We start from the raw sequence: 20653 nt of genomic DNA, 5'->3' as shown, positions 1-20653 counted from the left end.
CAGTCACCATGAAGAAGTAAAGCGTGGGGGGACCTTGCTTTAAAAGGCCCCCGTCTCCCAGGCTCTAGTGTATTGGCTCTGTAGTCATTACTGAACACTGGGAAACTGGTACTTGTCTAAAGTATGTGAAATCAAAAACACAAGGGAAATATAATGGGAAGAACTGGGTATTCAGTGAAAAGAGTGAAATTTATTATTATTTTTTTTCACATTTTTTAATCTCTTTTACAAAAGTTTACTTATTTTACAATATCCATCCCACTTTCAAATACATGTTTTCATGAGCTCTGTAGTGAGTAAGTTTAGTGCTTTTCTGGCACTGACTTCGTATTTACAGTGTACCTTTTAATATATAAAATAGGAACACACACTGAGCCACACATGGTCATGTGATACTGTGACATAGAGCTTACCCATGATGCAATGGGGTGTAGTTGAACTTTTTAATTTGATTAATAATTAGGGAATTGTGTATGGAGGATTTTTTCTGAGGTAATGGGGTGTTAGTTTGTGGTGAAATAGATGTTTTAGGGTTGTTGTATTGCGTTTTTTGGTGTTTTTGTTTAATTCTGAGCAGTCACCATGAAGAAGTAAAGTGTGGGGGGACCTTGCTTTAAAAGGCCCCCGTCTCCCAGGCTCTAATGTATTGGCTCTGTAGTCATTACTGAACACTGTGAAACTGGTACTTGTCTAAAGTATGTGAAATCAAAAACACAAGGGAAATATAATGGGAAGAACTGGGTATTCAGGGAAAAGAGTGAAATTTATTATTATTTTTTTTTCACATTTTTTTATCTCTTTTACAAAAGTTTACTTATTTTACAATATCCATCCCACTTTCAAATACATGTTTTCATGAGCTCTGTAGTGAGTAAGTTTAGTGCTTTTCTGGCACTGACTTCGTATTTACAGTGTACCTTTTAATATATAAAATAGGAACACACACTGAGCCACACATGGTCATGTGATACTGTGACATAGAGCTTACCCATGATGCAATGGGGTGTAGTTGAACTTTTTAATTTGATTAATAATTAGGGAATTGTGTATGGAGGATTTTTTCTGAGGTAATGGGGTGTTAGTTTGTGGTGAAATAGATGTTTTAGGGTTGTTGTATTGCGTTTTTTGGTGTTTTTGGTTAATTCTGAGCAGTCACCATGAAGAAGTAAAGCGTGGGGGGACCGTGCTTTAAAAGGCCCCCGTCTCCCAGGCTCTAATGTATTGGCTCTGTAGTCATTACTGAACACTGGGAAACTGGTACTTGTCTAAAGTATGTGAAATCAAAAACACAAGGGAAATATAATGGGAAGAACTGGGTATTCAGGGAAATGAATGAAATTCATTTTTTTTTTTCACATTTTTTAATCTCTTTTACAAAAGTTTACTTATTTTACAATATCCATCCCACTTTCAAATACATGTTTTCACGAGCTCTTTAGTGAGTAAGTTTAGTGCCTTTCTGGCACTGACTTCGTATTTACAGTGTACCTTTTAATATATAAAATAGGAACACACACTGAGCCACACATGGTCATGTGATACTGTGACATAGAGCTTACCCATGATGCAATGGGGTGTAGTTGAACTTTTTAATTTGATTAATAATTAGGGAATTGTGTATGGAGGATTTTTTCTGAGGTAATGGGGTGTTAGTTTGTGGTGAAATAGATGTTTTAGGGTTGTTGTATTGCGTTTTTTGGTGTTTTTGGTTAATTCTGAGCAGTCACCATGAAGAAGTAAAGCGTGGGGGGACCTTGCTTTAAAAGGCCCCCGTCTCCCAGGCTCTAGTGTATTGGCTCTGTAGTCATTACTGAACACTGGGAAACTGGTACTTGTCTAAAGTATGTGAAATCAAAAACACAAGGGAAATATAATGGGAAGAACTGGGTATTCAGGGAAAAGAGTGAAATTTATTATTATTTTTTTTTCACATTTTTTAATCTCTTTTACAAAAGTTTACTTATTTTACAATATCCATCCCACTTTCAAATACATGTTTTCATGAGCTCTGTAGTGAGTAAGTTTAGTGCTTTTCTGGCACTGACTTCGTATTTACAGTGTACCTTTTAATATATAAAATAGGAACACACACTGAGCCACACATGGTCATGTGATACTGTGACATAGAGCTTACCCATGATGCAATGGGGTGTAGTTGAACTTTTTAATTTGATTAATAATTAGGGAATTGTGTATGGAGGATTTTTTCTGAGGTAATGGGGTGTTAGTTTGTGGTGAAATAGATGTTTTAGGGTTGTTGTATTGCGTTTTTTGGTGTTTTTGGTTAATTCTGAGCAGTCACCATGAAGAAGTAAAGCGTGGGGGGACCTTGCTTTAAAAGGCCCCCGTCTCCCAGGCTCTAATGTATTGGCTCTGTAGTCATTACTGAACACTGGGAAACTGGTACTTGTCTAAAGTATGTGAAATCAAAAACACAAGGGAAATATAATGGGAAGAACTGGGTATTCAGGGAAATGAGTGAAATTCATTATTATTATTTTTTCACATTTTTTAATCTCTTTTACAAAAGTTTACTTATTTTACAATATCCATCCCACTTTCAAATACATGTTTTCACGAGCTCTTTAGTGAGTAAGTTTAGTGCCTTTCTGGCACTGACTTCGTATTTACAGTGTACCTTTTAATATATAAAATAGGAACACACACTGAGCCACACATGGTCATGTGATACTGTGACATAGAGCTTACCCATGATGCAATGGGGTGTAGTTGAACTTTTTAATTTGATTAATAATTAGGGAATTGTGTATGGAGGATTTTTTCTCAGGTAATGGGGTGTTAGTTTGTGGTGAAATAGATGTTTTAGGGTTGTTGTATTGCGTTTTTTGGTGTTTTTGGTTAATTCTGAGCAGTCACCATGAAGAAGTAAAGCGTGGGGGGACCTTGCTTTAAAAGGCCCCCGTCTCCCAGGCTCTAGTGTATTGGCTCTGTAGTCATTACTGAACACTGGGAAACTGGTACTTGTCTAAAGTATGTGAAATCAAAAACACAAGGGAAATATAATGGGAAGAACTGGGTATTCAGGGAAAAGAGTGAAATTTATTATTATTTTTTTTCACATTTTTTAATCTCTTTTACAAAAGTTTACTTATTTTACAATATCCATCCCACTTTCAAATACATGTTTTCATGAGCTCTGTAGTGAGTAAGTTTAGTGCTTTTCTGGCACTGACTTCGTATTTACAGTGTACCTTTTAATATATAAAATAGGAACACACACTGAGCCACACATGGTCATGTGATACTGTGACATAGAGCTTACCCATGATGCAATGGGGTGTAGTTGAACTTTTTAATTTGATTAATAATTAGGGAATTGTGTATGGAGGATTTTTTCTGAGGTAATGGGGTGTTAGTTTGTGGTGAAATAGATGTTTTAGGGTTGTTGTATTGCGTTTTTTGGTGTTTTTGGTTAATTCTGAGCAGTCACCATGAAGAAGTAAAGCGTGGGGGGGACCGTGCTTTAAAAGGCCCCCGTCTCCCAGGCTCTAATGTATTGGCTCTGTAGTCAATACTGAACACTGGGAAACTGGTACTTGTCTAAAGCATGTGAAATCAAAAACACAAGGGAAATATAATGGGAAGAACTGGGTATTCAGGGAAAAGAGTGATATTTATTATTTTTTTTTTTCACATTTTTTAATCTCTTTTACAAAAGTTTACTTATTTTACAATATCCATCCCACTTTCAAATACATGTTTTCATGAGCTCTGTAGTGAGTAAGTTTAGTGCTTTTCTGGCACTGACTTCGTATTTACAGTGTACCTTTTAATATATAAAATAGGAACACACACTGAGCCACACATGGTCATGTGATACTGTGACATAGAGCTTACCCATGATGCAATGGGGTGTAGTTGAACTTTTTAATTTGATTAATAATTAGGGAATTGTGTATGGAGGATTTTTTCTGAGGTAATGGGGTGTTAGTTTGTGGTGAAATAGATGTTTTAGGGTTGTTGTATTGCGTTTTTTGGTGTTTTTGGTTAATTCTGAGCAGTCACCATGAAGAAGTAAAGCGTGGGGGGACCGTGCTTTAAAAGGCCCCCGTCTCCCAGGCTCTAATGTATTGGCTCTGTAGTCATTACTGAACACTGGGAAACTGGTACTTGTCTAAAGTATGTGAAATCAAAAACACAAGGGAAATATAATGGGAAGAACTGGGTATTCAGGGAAATGAATGAAATTCATTCTTTTTTTTTTCACATTTTTTAATCTCTTTTACAAAAGTTTACTTATTTTACAATATCCATCCCACTTTCAAATACATGTTTTCACGAGCTCTTTAGTGAGTAAGTTTAGTGCCTTTCTGGCACTGACTTCGTATTTACAGTGTACCTTTTAATATATAAAATAGGAACACACACTGAGCCACACATGGTCATGTGATACTGTGACATAGAGCTTACCCATGATGCAATGGGGTGTAGTTGAACTTTTTAATTTGATTAATAATTAGGGAATTGTGTATGGAGGATTTTTTCTGAGGTAATGGGGTGTTAGTTTGTGGTGAAATAGATGTTTTAGGGTTGTTGTATTGCGTTTTTTGGTGTTTTTGGTTAATTCTGAGCAGTCACCATGAAGAAGTAAAGCGTGGGGGGACCTTGCTTTAAAAGGCCCCCGTCTCCCAGGCTCTAATGTATTGGCTCTGTAGTCATTACTGAACACTGGGAAACTGGTACTTGTCTAAAGTATGTGAAATCAAAAACACAAGGGAAATATAATGGGAAGAACTGGGTATTCAGGGAAAAGAGTGAAATTTATTATTATTTTTTTTTTCACATTTTTTAATCTCTTTTACAAAAGTTTACTTATTTTACAATATCCATCCCACTTTCAAATACATGTTTTCATGAGCTCTGTAGTGAGTAAGTTTAGTGCTTTTCTGGCACTGACTTCGTATTTACAGTGTACCTTTTAATATATAAAATAGGAACACACACTGAGCCACACATGGTCATGTGATACTGTGACATAGAGCTTACCCATGATGCAATGGGGTGTAGTTGAACTTTTTAATTTGATTAATAATTAGGGAATTGTGTATGGAGGATTTTTTCTGAGGTAATGGGGTGTTAGTTTGTGGTGAAATAGATGTTTTAGGGTTGTTGTATTGCGTTTTTTGGTGTTTTTGGTTAATTCTGAGCAGTCACCATGAAGAAGTAAAGCGTGGGGGGACCTTGCTTTAAAAGGCCCCCGTCTCTCAGGCTCTAATGTATTGGCTCTGTAGTCATTACTGAACACTGGGAAACTGGTACTTGTCTAAAGTATGTGAAATCAAAAACACAAGGGTGTAGTGGATTAAACAGAGGATTCCTGCATCGCTTGGACACACACACACACACACACACACTACCCCCACTTTATGGTCTATAAGGAACTTCAACCCCCAGAACACTCTAAAAGCCTTGGAGTTATCTTTTTCAAACAGCCTTAAATTTCAAAATGACATTTCCTGACTATTTCTTCACTCAGCCTCGCTCGAGAACCCTAAATGCAAGTCAGGGTAAACATTTTTAAATTCTTTTTTGACATTCCTTCAGACGCTGTCAGTCGTAAATCTGGATTTAGGACCGTTAATGTTTAAACATCTGGAACTGTGCACAATTGTGGTTTTGCCAACAGCACAATCACCAGGACAAGGACGGGACTACGGGACTTGAGAGAGGGTTCAAAACTTAATGAATGCCTTGGAAATTGTAAATTCACCAAATATATTATACCAATTTAGGGGTTTGTGCTTTCTGCAACCACTTAGAAATAAGATTCATGAAGTTAAAATGAATGCTCTTAGCTTGGAAATTACATTCCCAACACCAACTTCACCAACTTCCCCCACGGTCGTAAATTCCGACGACAGCCGCTTATCTAAACACTCAGCAGAGAAGAGGAATTTCTCACTAAGAAGATTTTGCTTAAAATACATATATATTGACTATATAAAAAAGGTGTTTTATAGAAGGTTTACTAAATAATGGTATATGTGTCTGGTATATGGTATATGTGTTTGGATGTGTCCTGATTGAATTCTCCTACACATTCAAGTCTGAATCAACAAGGTTTAATTAGCATTTGATAATATAGCTTTATTTGGTTATCAGTGGTTTAATCATGTATTTTCTTTTAAGTGATTTAATTGGGTTTAAATAATATCATGACTCTTGATCTCTTTCTGACAGAGTACCATCCATCATTGTATTTCTAAGATTATCTTGAGTATTACAAAACTGTTTGTGGGCAATATATATATATATTACATTTATTGTGATTCAATTGTAAGATTGTGTTTCCTGAATTTATCATCACAAACTGATATGCTGAAAAATGTATTTTGATCCACTGTTTAATTGAGTTTTCTTTTGGTTTGATCTATTAGAAAAATTCTGAAGCATGCTGACCATGTGAGCGAGGGGGGGTTTTATGGCCCTTTGTGAATCCCCACCAAAGTTTGAAATTGCTCCTAGACCAATCAAAACACAGACATTTGGGCCACAGGGCCAATCATAGCTCAGGGGCCAAACAGGCCACAGAGACTAATAGTAAACTGGGCAGACACAGTTCAGTTGCCAGTTTAGAGTTTCCAGTTCAGAGTTTAGTTCAGTTCAGTTGGAGGAGTTTGCAGTTCAGTTCAGTTTGGAGTTGAGGAGAGGAGAAGAAGATGTAGTTGAGATGGAAAAAGGATAGACTGTTAGTGTAGTCATCTTAAGTTAGTTTTCTTAGACTAGTGCATTTAATCTTCAAGTATATTAATATTAGCTATCCTAGGTTAAATAACTAGGCTATTTTATGATCTACGGAGTTCTCCTGCTTGCCAAGATAGTTAATATAGTTCAGTAAACCAACTAGACCAACCGACGGATCACCGAGAGAGTACGCCAGCCGATCCAGCTCCAGGGAAGGTCTTCCCTGTGCAGAGACTAGAAGCGGGTGTCGTCCAGGTGCGCCGCTGGCCCACAGAGCACCATCTTTACCCTGCGGATGGGTCCACACCGGACCTTCTAGGGGTGCAGGATGTCAGCCGAACAAGAGGTTTAAACAGCGGACCGAACCGATGGGGACCCCCCTTTGTAGACGTCTCAGAGTAAGGCAGTTTGGGTATTTCTCTCAGTAATTGGTGTTTGGTTGGTCAAGTCTAGTTTGGTTATTGTTCTTAACTCTCTTCTTAGTATAGATTAATTTTTAGTTATTTGGCGAAAGGGATGATCTTTGTAGGCCGTAAAATATCTTACTTATCTACTTATTTTAGTGTTCTCATTTGATTAGTTTGACCTCATTACATTTAGACCCTTATTTAGAAATATTCACTTAATAGTTCTATTAATCTTTATTCCTTTCATACCAGTATTATAACATGTTTGTTCTTTTATTTCTCATTTATTATTCTACACTATGATTTGATATATAATGGCTACATTATGACTTTTTAATGAATTATTTACTCATATCTGTGTGATTTAATAAATACTTTTATTTTACAAAACCTGTCATTTCAGTGTGTTTTTCTGGATAACTTGGTTATGAAAATTTCTGTCACCTGTAGAAACCACACCCTGAGATGTCTTGTGTTATTAATTAATTTGATTAATTAATTAATTAATTAATTAATCTAATTAAATTAATTTAATAACTGGCGCCCAATTAAAAATTATTTCAACATCTCAATTAGCACCAGGTATTAAACCACTGAGCCGCTACATAATTGGCGCCCAACGTGGGGCAGGATTATATTCTTATTGGTTCTCCGCCGCGAGACCAGAATATATACACATTTCATAACCAGTTCCAGAAAATAGCGCTGTAAGTTGCAGAATAAAGTGTATTTTGTTGTTATTATTAAATGCGTTAGCTGCTGGCTAGCTGGCCTAGCTGGAGTTAACTGCATAAACCCAGCGTGTTAGAAACACACGCACATGTGCTACACGTGTTTTTGTTTACAATTCAGGACTGGCCAGTCCCCCGCTGTGTGTGCGCGTCGCGCGCACAGTCCCCTGTGTGTCTGTATAACGTGTACAGTTGTGTGTGTGGTACGTGAGCGCTCTTGAAAACATTACTCTTATTTGTAAAATAAGCTTGGTTGACACACCGCCGTGTGTGGGCAACCTTAAACCCGGGTGTATATACGTGTATATACGTGTGTACTTACATAAAGTTCGAACTGTTTCCGGTAAAATAGACATATTTTGCCAGTGTTGATCTGATAAGGCCTTCGCGCAGCCCTGAGTCGCGGATCTCCGGCTCATCGACTCCGCGCTCCAGTTAAAACTGCCGGTTTTTGCGCGAAATCCGTAAAATCCTGCAGTACTGGACACTTCCACGTGCGTAAAAGAGTAGCTAACTTTTACGTAACACCACCCTGAGTGGCAGGAAGTTTATTGTGTGTGTGATTAAACTAACCACGCCAGGATGTAAATCCTCTTTGCTCATCTTGTGAAGTGTGTTGCTGCTGTGTTAAACTTTCGGACAGCCGTGTCCTTCTCCTCTGCTATTCACAGTCGACTGAGTCAGTCAAATCTGCTGACCAGGTCCCAGACCCAAGGGGCGGTCCTTAACGTGGCATCATCAGTGGGCGTGACCACGCCCACCAGTCGGCCTCTGCCACCATCTGGTGGACAGCCTGACTATTTACACTCAAACTCAAAGGATGTTTTACTACCCCTCACCACTAGGGGGGGTACACTGCCACATCGCCATCTGGTGTTTGATTTGGGTAACTGCATACAGTGCATCTCATTTGTTTGAACACCAGAGGGAGCCACTTAGCCACATAGCTGTGTCGCCACCTGGTGTTGTACTTGTGTAATTGCTATCATCCTGTAGAGTACATTTAGTGTTTCTGTCGCCAGAGGGTGCCAATTTCAAACAAACTTTTTGTTAAGTTAATAAAGGGAATTTGCATTGTGGTGGGGTTAAATGGTTTGTAAATAAGTAAACAAATAACTGCATTCATTTAATCGGTTAATATTAAATAGTTAAATTTAAGTTTCAGGTCTGCTCTCTCAAACATTACTCTTTATGTTACATTGAACCAAGCTAAATAGCTATCTCCATTGAGTAACTAATCACAACATAAAATAATTAACTGGTCATTTTTAATCAATTTGATTAAGTAAAGTTAATTAAATTTTTGTTAATTAATTATTTTCAATTTAATTCAACCATCTTCAAATAAATTAAGCTTAATTATTGATCGATTAAGATCAATTATTAATAACTGATTGAAATTAATTAATTAATTAACCATTAAAAAAAAAAAAAAAAAAAAAAAAAAAAAAAAAAAAACCTATCCAGTTATCAGTTACTCAACCATATACCCAGCACACCTGTGCTTAATACATAGTTAAATTCTCCCATCCTGTACATAGTTAATAACTATACCCATATTTAGATTTAGACATTGTGTATAGTGCCCTACAGTTATTAAACTGTTCACTAGCATCACTGACAACAAATCTAACTATTCTTTTAAAATTAATCTACTAATTGTAACCTTAGGTCGCCCACTTTTAACAGATTTTCTTCTTAGAAAAGGCACAATGCTAATTGACTCGAACATAAAATAAACTTGTTTGTCATCAAAATTGTTTGATTCCACGTGCTGTACGTAAATCAAAATGTGTGTCACTGAAAAAGCTCCCTTAGAGCTTACAGCTGGTTTACCCCCAGGACTTACCGTCCCAGTCCAACAAACGGACAGTGGGGGTCTCCATGCACTAATTGCCAAAAGCCTCAATGAGTGTGTATCTAAAATCCTTGAGGGCAAGCAACAAGTGGATCCGATTTCCCTAATACTGTGGAAACAACTGCTGTTGTCACAGGATCAACTTGCTGCTTCCTCCAAAACCATTCAAAATCTCCAAGCAGAGATTGTGACTTTAAATGATAGAGTTGCAGACCTAGAGAACAAAACTGTACAGTCTGAAATGAACCAAAGAGACCTCAAAACCGAAGTGCAGCTGCTTCAAAAGGAAGCCAACATAGCTACCCAACTTGCAGCTCAGTCACAGGAAAAACTAAAACATGCTATTGCAAGACAGGTTGAGCTACAAACTGAATTAGCACATGCTAACAATGCAGTCAAATTAACTCGAGACCAAACAGAGTTAACATTTGAGCTGATGATGGAGGGAGACTCCCCCATCAATCCAGCTGGTAAATCAGGAACCCCTGGGGTTCCGGATCTTAAGCAACAACCCTCCACAAATACATTCCCTCTAGTCTCCCTTAAAGGTGCTGAAGCGCCAGTAGAACCAAGGTTCACTCAGCGTTCTCAGCCACATGGGACCTCTGTGCAACCTCAAGCACCCTCTGATAGAGATTTGGACAAAATTGCGCGTAACATCCCACGCTTTGAACCAGAACCGGACGGTTCTAATGATGTCCACCAGTATCTTCGCGACATTGACTTCTTCTTACGCCGTTTCCCCAAGGCCACGGTAGATGATAAAATCTACCTCATTAAGGTGTCCTCTAGTCGGGAAGTTGGACGTTTCATTGAGCGCCAACCACCCCAGGTTAAGAGAGACTATCCTGCTCTTTGCAAGGCTTTGGAGAATGAGTTCTCCAACCACCTTGTTCAAACCGGCCTTGCTGCAGCTCTTGCAATAAAGCAGAGTCGCCAGGAAACACCCCTACAGTACTATCACCGCCTCAGGCACGCTTATTTCGGCTATAGAAATGAGCCTGGAATGGAGGAAGAGGAAGTTTTCAAAACATTGTTCGTGAGAAACCTCCATCCCTCCACCAGTCGCTCTTTTGGAGTCGCAGCCTGCCCTCGTACGCTAACAAGCCGGCAGCTGCGTGATTTGGCTCTCAGAGGATTTGCTATGTTCCAACAAAACATTAATAAAAAATCAGAGTCAAATGACGTCCTGATAATTAATGAGCAGTCCTCCCACGTCAAGCAAAAAGGGGCACACAAGGCTCCAATGCCACCTAAGACCCAGTTAAACCACAAAAACCAGAGAGTGTTCCACTCTTGGCGTCGCTCGTCCCTACATTGGGCCCAGCAAAGTGACCAAAAGCCCTCCTATCGAAGGAAAGGTAGGATAAAACGCAGTTGGAATGGCAAACACTCACAGCACCATGCTCGAGCACAGAGCTCCAGCAAACTTCAATCTCCGCTCAGGAGAAAGAGCCCAAAGCACCACAAACGTTGGTGTCCACCTAAAGGGCACAAGCATGAGACATATCCAACTAACCTGAGCACTAAAGACGGCAGTCTGCTCAGACAATTTCGTGACGAAATACGCAAGCAGGACAATGCTGAATCTGAATTCTTGCCAATTGTCCAAGCTCCAGATCAACCTGCTTGGGGGGGTGCGAAATCCATCCACCCCAATGCAGCCTTGGTTGTACAGCCAGACGCTGAAAACAACCACACTGAGGAAGCTTCTTCCCTCAGCCTGGAGGATCCACCACCTAAACAATTCTTGGGTTGCTTAACCGAGAAAGGTTCAACACCAAAATTCTACCTAGCCACCTGGCTGGAAGATGTGTTCGGGTATGAAGCTCTTTTGGACACGGGGTCAGACATTTCTTTAATGTCAAATTCACTTTTTGACCAGGTGAGGGCGACAGCCCGCCGAAACAACAAAAAGATACCTCTGAAAAAGTGTGCTCTTCACCTTCAACCATATTCGCACACTGGTATCACTCTGCATTCTGCAGCCCTGGTGCACGTTGCCATCGGTCCAATGAGCCTCACCCATCCAATTCACATTTCTCCGTTGGAGAACGTCCCATTGCTCTTTGGCAAAGACCTCTTTGACCGGTTCAAACCATTGATTGACTTTCAGCATCGTAGGATCTGGGCACAGGTTTGTGAACCCCTGCCCTGTCCTAAGGCACAGGATAGAGTTCAATGCTATCATGTTGCTAGCAACATTGAGCCACACAAGCTCATTGAACCTTCAAATTCCACGGGAATCAATGAGAAGCTCACTGTCAGGGTTCTGAAACCACCATCCTCAGAATCCCCTACCATGATTCTAAAACAAAACACCTGTTCATGGGCATTGACTCCCTCTACGGCTGTAGATGAGTACAACCCAAAAGCTGGAAAGTCATTCACTCTTAACACAACGGTCAACGGTGAAATCTTTGTTCCATGGGCTGACAAGTCAGCTGTTCACAGAACACCTGCAGGTTCCTTGCCACGGACTAACTGTGATCCTCTGTTCGTGCACCAAAAGGATTGTTCTCTTCTTGTTCCTGCACCAGTGGTTCCAAACAAACACAGTCCTTTGGATTCTTATGAATGTAAAAACATTCCCACCATCTACACAGATGGATGTGCTTTTCGGAATGCTCAGATCAAATGGAAAGTTAACATGACAATTGGTGCATGTGACAACACTTCTTTCAGAACACTGGCATTTCACCTTGATCCACTTGCCACTTACTGTGCGTCTTTCAGGATGCTCAAGGGCCTGTTTGTTTATGCCCCAGATACACACGCTTCATCTTCATTCGTGGTGCCTCAGAGCCATGGGGGGGAGAGCCTAGCCCAGACCCTCGATCACCCATGGGTGGACCACAAAATGATGGGGGAAACACACCAAGCATTCCCACAATTGACATATCTGCCACTTGTTGGAAAAAGGCTAGTGTGTTTTCAGCCCCAATCTTCAGAAGATCTGTGGGGTATATGGCCAATTCCACAAATGGATTGGGTCGAAAGACTCATGAAATTTGTTCGAAGGAACAAACATCTCATCACTGTGGCAGGTGTATTTGCCAGATGGGGGGGACGTCCCCCAGACCCTACTGAAATGGCTCAGGCCACAACTTTTTCGCTGAACCACACTTTCTCAGGTGTTGGTATATCTCACCGTTCTAGCGGTGAACTGCGGAAACACCCAAAACTGGGAAAAAGCACGCTTGGCTACCAACCATTGTGCTACACTGCTGACAAGCTACTAGTGAGGTCCCAGCACAGCACTGGCAAAACAATTCGCGAGCTCAGGTCTCATTGGTTTGGTCCTCATGCAGAGGCAGACAAACTGTCTCGCATCTGGAACCAGATCCCGCATCGTCAGTGTTTTATTAAACCGATTCTCAAACAAGTTCACTGTAACCCAATTAAACTATGCAAAAGCCCCATGGGACAAGTCGGGACCAATAATGCCCTAGGTTAAATCATAATACTGGGCCACACACTGAGTGTTCATTGTCCACCATTTTCTGGCCTGACGCAATTGTTAAATTGAGAAAGTACCACACATTCACTGTCTGGAACTCACCTATCCAAGTAGCATAACTCACAACAAATTGGATATTTTGTTAAACCTAGTGTTTGAATCACCATTTCAAACCATTAGCATAGCAGTATAATAAATACATGGAGAAGGGGGGGGTGCCAATTTTTTTTTTCTCTTCTCTTCAGGTGCCCAAACATATTTTGTTTCCCTTCTGACTACGTTTGCTCCGCTATATTGTTCTCAATTGTTGACTAAGTAGTGGCTAATTATTGAAGCATACCTTATGGGTAGGTTGTCTTGATAAAGTTATAAAGGAACAAATAGCTAGCAAACTATTTGTGATCCTTTCATATGCTTGTTGCCACACTATCACATTAAATTAACTATTCTATTCAGAACCAAAAGCCAATAGCTACAACAAAAAAAAAAAACTGATCATCAGAGAAATTGTATATCCATTAGACCAAAAACTCTGTCAGCGACCTTGTAGTAGATTGTCTTAAGAAAGCATGACCAACAAGACACCAATTGCATGAAAGATGTACCCTAACATGCTCTGTCTACAGAAATCCACGTTGACATCGACCGATGACCCAACGTCCAGTGGCCCATCGATCGATGGGGGGGGAATGTAGTGGATTAAACAGAGGATTCCTGCATCGCTTGGACACACACACACACACACACACACACACACACACTACCCCCACTTTATGGTCTATAAGGAACTTCAACCCCCAGAACACTCTAAAAGCCTTGGAGTTATCTTTTTCAAACAGCCTTAAATTTCAAAATGACATTTCCTGACTATTTCTTCACTCAGCCTCGCTCGAGAACCCTAAATGCAAGTCAGGGTAAACATTTTTAAATTCTTTTTTGACATTCCTTCAGACGCTGTCAGTCGTAAATCTGGATTTAGGACCGTTAATGTTTAAACATCTGGAACTGTGCACAATTGTGGTTTTGCCAACAGCACAATCACCAGGACAAGGACGGGACTACGGGACTTGAGAGAGGGTTCAAAACTTAATGAATGCCTTGGAAATTGTAAATTCACCAAATATATTATACCAATTTAGGGGTTTGTGCTTTCTGCAACCACTTAGAAATAAGATTCATGAAGTTAAAATGAATGCTCTTAGCTTGGAAATTACATTCCCAACACCAACTTCACCAACTTCCCCCACGGTCGTAAATTCCGACGACAGCCGCTTATCTAAACACTCAGCAGAGAAGAGGAATTTCTCACTAAGAAGATTTTGCTTAAAATACATATATATTGACTATATAAAAAAGGTGTTTTATAGAAGGTTTACTAAATAATGGTATATGTGTCTGGTATATGGTATATGTGTTTGGATGTGTCCTGATTGAATTCTCCTACACATTCAAGTCTGAATCAACAAGGTTTAATTAGCATTTGATAATATAGCTTTATTTGGTTATCAGTGGTTTAATCATGTATTTTCTTTTAAGTGATTTAATTGGGTTTAAATAATATCATGACTCTTGATCTCTTTCTGACAGAGTACCATCCATCATTGTATTTCTAAGATTATCTTGAGTATTACAAAACTGTTTGTGGGCAATATATATATATTACATTTATTGTGATTCAATTGTAAGATTGTGTTTCCTGAATTTATCATCACAAACTGATATGCTGAAAAATGTATTTTGATCCACTGTTTAATTGAGTTTTCTTTTGGTTTGATCTATTAGAAAAATTCTGAAGCATGCTGACCATGTGAGCTAGGGGGGGTTTTATGGCCCTTTGTGAATCCCCACCAAAGTTTGAAATTGCTCCTAGACCAATCAAAACACAGACATTTGGGCCACAGGGCCAATCATAGCTCAGGGGCCAAACAGGCCACAGAGACTAATAGTAAACTGGGCAGACACAGTTCAGTTGCCAGTTTAGAGTTTCCAGTTCAGAGTTTAGTTCAGTTCAGTTGGAGGAGTTTGCAGTTCAGTTCAGTTTGGAGTTGAGGAGAGGAGAAGAAGATGTAGTTGAGATGGAAAAAGGATAGACTGTTAGTGTAGTCATCTTAAGTTAGTTTTCTTAGACTAGTGCATTTAATCTTCAAGTATATTAATATTAGCTATCCTAGGTTAAATAACTAGGCTATTTTATGATCTACGGAGTTCTCCTGCTTGCCAAGATAGTTAATATAGTTCAGTAAACCAACTAGACCAACCGACGGATCACCGAGAGAGTACGCCAGCCGATCCAGCTCCAGGGAAGGTCTTCCCTGTGCAGAGACTAGAAGCGGGTGTCGTCCAGGTGCGCCGCTGGCCCACAGAGCACCATCTTTACCCTGCGGATGGGTCCACACCGGACCTTCTAGGGGTGCAGGATGTCAGCCGAACAAGAGGTTTAAACAGCGGACCGAACCGATGGGGACCCCCCTTTGTAGACGTCTCAGAGTAAGGCAGTTTGGGTATTTCTCTCAGTAATTGGTGTTTGGTTGGTCAAGTCTAGTTTGGTTATTGTTCTTAACTCTCTTCTTAGTATAGATTAATTTTTAGTTATTTGGCGAAAGGGATGATCTTTGTAGGCCGTAAAATATCTTACTTATCTACTTATTTTAGTGTTCTCATTTGATTAGTTTGACCTCATTACATTTAGACCCTTATTTAGAAATATTCACTTAATAGTTCTATTAATCTTTATTCCTTTCATACCAGTATTATAACATGTTTGTTCTTTTATTTCTCATTTATTATTCTACACTATGATTTGATATATAATGGCTACATTATGACTTTTTAATGAATTATTTACTCATATCTGTGTGATTTAATAAATACTTTTATTTTACAAAACCTGTCATTTCAGTGTGTTTTTCTGGATAACTTGGTTATGAAAATTTCTGTCACCTGTAGAAACCACACCCTGAGATGTCTTGTGTTATTAATTAATTTGATTAATTAATTAATTAATTAATTAATCTAATTAAATTAATTTAATAACTGGCGCCCAATTAAAAATTATTTCAACATCTCAATTAGCACCAGGTATTAAACCACTGAGCCGCTACAAGGGAAATATAATGGGAAGAACTGGGTATTCAGGGAAAAGAGTGAAATTTATTATTATTTTTTTTTCACATTTTTTAATCTCTTTTACAAAAGTTTACTTATTTTACAATATCCATCCCACTTTCAAATACATGTTTTCATGAGCTCTGTAGTGAGTAAGTTTAGTGCTTTTTTGGCACTGACTTCGTATTTACAGTGTACCTTTTAATATATAAAATAGGAACACACACTGAGCCACACATGGTCATGTGATACTGTGACATAGAGCTTACCCATGATGCAATGGGGTGTAGTTGAACTTTTTAATTTGATTAATAATTAGGGAATTGTGTATGGAGGATTTTTTCTGAGGTAATGGGGTGTTAGTTTGTGGTGAAATAGATGTTTTAGGGTTGTTGTATTGCGTTTTTTGGTGTTTTTGGTTAATTCTGAGCAGTCACCATGAAGAAGTAAAGCGTGGGGGGGGGGGACCGTGCTTTAAAAGGCCCCCGTCTCCCAGACTCTAATGTATTGGCTCTGTAGTCAATACTGAACACTGGGAAACTGGTACTTGTCTAAAGTATGTGAAATCAAAAACACAAGGGAAATATAATGGGAAGAACTGGGTATTCAGGGAAATGAATGAAATTCATTATTTTTTTTTTTTCACATTTTTTAATCTCTTTTACAAAAGTTTACTTATTTTACAATATCCATCCCACTTTCAAATACATGTTTTCATGAGCTCTGTAGTGAGTAAGGTTAGTGCTTTTCTGGCACTGACTTCGTATTTACAGTGTACCTTTTAATATATAAAATAGGAACACACACTGAGCCACACATGGTCATGTGATACTGTGACATAGAGCTTACCCATGATGCAATGGGGTGTAGTTGAACTTTTTAATTTGATTAATAATTAGGGAATTGTGTATGGAGGATTTTTTCTGAGGTAATGGGGTGTTAGTTTGTGGTGAAATAGATGTTTTAGGGTTGTTGTATTGCGTTTTTTGGTGTTTTTGGTTAATTCTGAGCAGTCACCATGAAGAAGTAAAGCGTGGGGGGACCGTGCTTTAAAAGGCCCCCGTCTCCCAGGCTCTAATGTATTGGCTCTGTAGTCATTACTGAACACTGGGAAACTGGTACTTGTCTAAAGTATGTGAAATCAAAAACACAAGGGAAATATAATGGGAAGAACTGGGTATTCAGGGAAATGAATGAAATTCATTCTTATTTTTTTTTCACATTTTTTAATCTCTTTTACAAAAGTTTACTTATTTTACAATATCCATCCCACTTTCAAATACATGTTTTCACGAGCTCTTTAGTGAGTAAGTTTAGTGCCTTTCTGGCACTGACTTCGTATTTACAGTGTACCTTTTAATATATAAAATAGGAACACACACTGAGCCACACATGGTCATGTGATACTGTGACATAGAGCTTAACCATGATGCAATGGGGTGTAGTTGAACTTTTTAATTTGATTAATAATTAGGGAATTGTGTATGGAGGATTTTTTCTGAGGTAATGGGGTGTTAGTTTGTGGTGAAATAGATGTTTTAGGGTTGTTGTATTGCGTTTTTTGGTGTTTTTGGTTAATTCTGAGCAGTCACCATGAAGAAGTAAAGCGTGGGGGGACCGTGCTTTAAAAGGCCCCCGTCTCCCAGGCTCTAATGTATTGGCTCTGTAGTCATTACTGAACACTGGGAAACTGGTACTTGTCTAAAGTATGTGAAATCAAAAACACAAGGGAAATATAATGGGAAGAACTGGGTATTCAGGGAAATGAATGAAATTCATTCTTATTTTTTTTTCACATTTTTTAATCTCTTTTACAAAAGTTTACTTATTTTACAATATCCATCCCACTTTCAAATACATGTTTTCACGAGCTCTTTAGTGAGTAAGTTTAGTGCCTTTCTGGCACTGACTTCGTATTTACAGTGTACCTTTTAATATATAAAATAGGAACACACACTGAGCCACACATGGTCATGTGATACTGTGACATAGAGCTTAACCATGATGCAATGGGGTGTAGTTGAACTTTTTAATTTGATTAATAATTAGGGAATTGTGTATGGAGGATTTTTTCTGAGGTAATGGGGTGTTAGTTTGTGGTGAAATAGATGTTTTAGGGTTGTTGTATTGCGTTTTTTGGTGTTTTTGGTTAATTCTGAGCAGTCACCATGAAGAAGTAAAGCGTGGGGGGACCGTGCTTTAAAAGGCCCCCGTCTCCCAGGCTCTAATGTATTGGCTCTGTAGTCAATACTGAACACTGGGAAACTGGTACTTGTCTAAAGTATGTGAAATCAAAAACACAAGGGAAATATAATGGGAAGAACTGGGTATTCAGGGAAAAGAGTGAAATTTATTATTATTTTTTTTCACATTTTTTAATCTCTTTTACAAAAGTTTACTTATTTTACAATATCCATCCCACTTTCAAATACATGTTTTCATGAGCTCTGTAGTGAGTAAGTTTAGTGCTTTTCTGGCACTGACTTCGTATTTACAGTGTACCTTTTAATATATAAAATAGGAACACACACTGAGCCACACATGGTCATGTGATACTGTGACAAAGAGCTTACCCATGATGCAATGGGGTGTAGTTGAACTTTTTAATTTGATTAATAATTAGGGAATTGTGTATGGAGGATTTTTTCTGAGGTAATGGGGTGTTAGTTTGTGGTGAAATAGATGTTTTAGGGTTGTTGTATTGCGTTTTTTGGTGTTTTTGGTTAATTCTGAGCAGTCACCATGAAGAAGTAAAGCGTGGGGGGACCGTGCTTTAAAAGGCCCCCGTCTCCCAGGCTCTAATGTATTGGCTCTGTAGTCAATACTGAACACTGGGAAACTGGTACTTGTCTAAAGTATGTGAAATCAAAAACACAAGGGAAATATAATGGGAAGAACTGGGTATTCAGGGAAAAGAGTGAAATTTATTATTATTTTTTTTTTCACATTTTTTAATCTCTTTTACAAAAGTTTACTTATTTTACAATATCCATCCCACTTTCAAATACATGTTTTCATGAGCTCTTTAGTGAGTAAGTTTAGTGCTTTTCTGGCACTGACTTCGTATTTACAGTGTACCTTTTAATATATAAAATAGGAACACACACTGAGCCACACATGGTCATGTGATACTGTGACATAGAGCTTACCCATGATGCAATGGGGTGTAGTTGAACTTTTTAATTTGATTAATAATTAGGGAATTGTGTATGGAGGATTTTTTCTGAGGTAATGGGGTGTTAGTTTGTGGTGAAATAGATGTTTTAGGGTTGTTGTATTGCATTTTTTGGTGTTTTTGGTTAATTCTGAGCAGTCACCATGAAGAAGTAAAGCGTGGGGGGACCGTGCTTTAAAAGGCCCCCGTCTCCCAGGCTCTAATGTATTGGCTCTGTAGTCAATACTGAACACTGGGAAACTGGTACTTGTCTAAAGTATGTGAAATCAAAAACACAAGGGAAATATAATGGGAAGAACTGGGTATTCAGGGAAAAGAGTGAAATTTATTATTTTTTTTTTTTTCACATTTTTTAATCTCTTTTACAAAAGTTTACTTATTTTACAATATCCATCCCACTTTCAAATACATGTTTTCATGAGCTCTGTAGTGAGTAAGTTTAGTGCTTTTCTGGCACTGACTTCGTATTTACAGTGTACCTTTTAATATATAAAATAGGAACACACACTGAGCCACACATGGTCATGTGATACTGTGACATAGAGCTTACCCATGATGCAATGGGGTGTAGTTGAACTTTTTAATTTGATTAATAATTAGGGAATTTTGTATGGAGGATTTTTTCTGAGGTAATGGGGTGTTAGTTTGTGGTGAAATAGATGTTTTAGGGTTGTTGTATTGCGTTTTTTGGTGTTTTTGGTTAATTCTGAGCAGTCACCATGAAGAAGTAAAGCGTGGGGGGACCGTGCTTTAAAAGGCCCCCGTCTCCCAGGCTCTAATGTATTGGCTCTGTAGTCATTACTGAACACTGGGAAACTGGTACTTGTCTAAAGTATGTGAAATCAAAAACACAAGGGAAATATAATGGGAAGAACTGGGTATTCAGGGAAATGAATGAAATTCATTCTTATTTTTTTTTCACATTTTTTAATCTCTTTTACAAAAGTTTACTTATTTTACAATATCCATCCCACTTTCAAATACATGTTTTCACGAGCTCTTTAGTGAGTAAGTTTAGTGCCTTTCTGGCACTGACTTCGTATTTACAGTGTACCTTTTAATATATAAAATAGGAACACACACTGAGCCACACATGGTCATGTGATACTGTGACATAGAGCTTAACCATGATGCAATGGGGTGTAGTTGAACTTTTTAATTTGATTAATAATTAGGGAATTGTGTATGGAGGATTTTTTCTGAGGTAATGGG

Source organism: Astyanax mexicanus, chromosome 6, assembly GCF_023375975.1.
Source record: "Astyanax mexicanus isolate ESR-SI-001 chromosome 6, AstMex3_surface, whole genome shotgun sequence".
NCBI lineage: Eukaryota > Metazoa > Chordata > Actinopteri > Characiformes > Acestrorhamphidae > Astyanax > Astyanax mexicanus.
Note: the sequence above shows the minus strand (reverse complement) of the source record.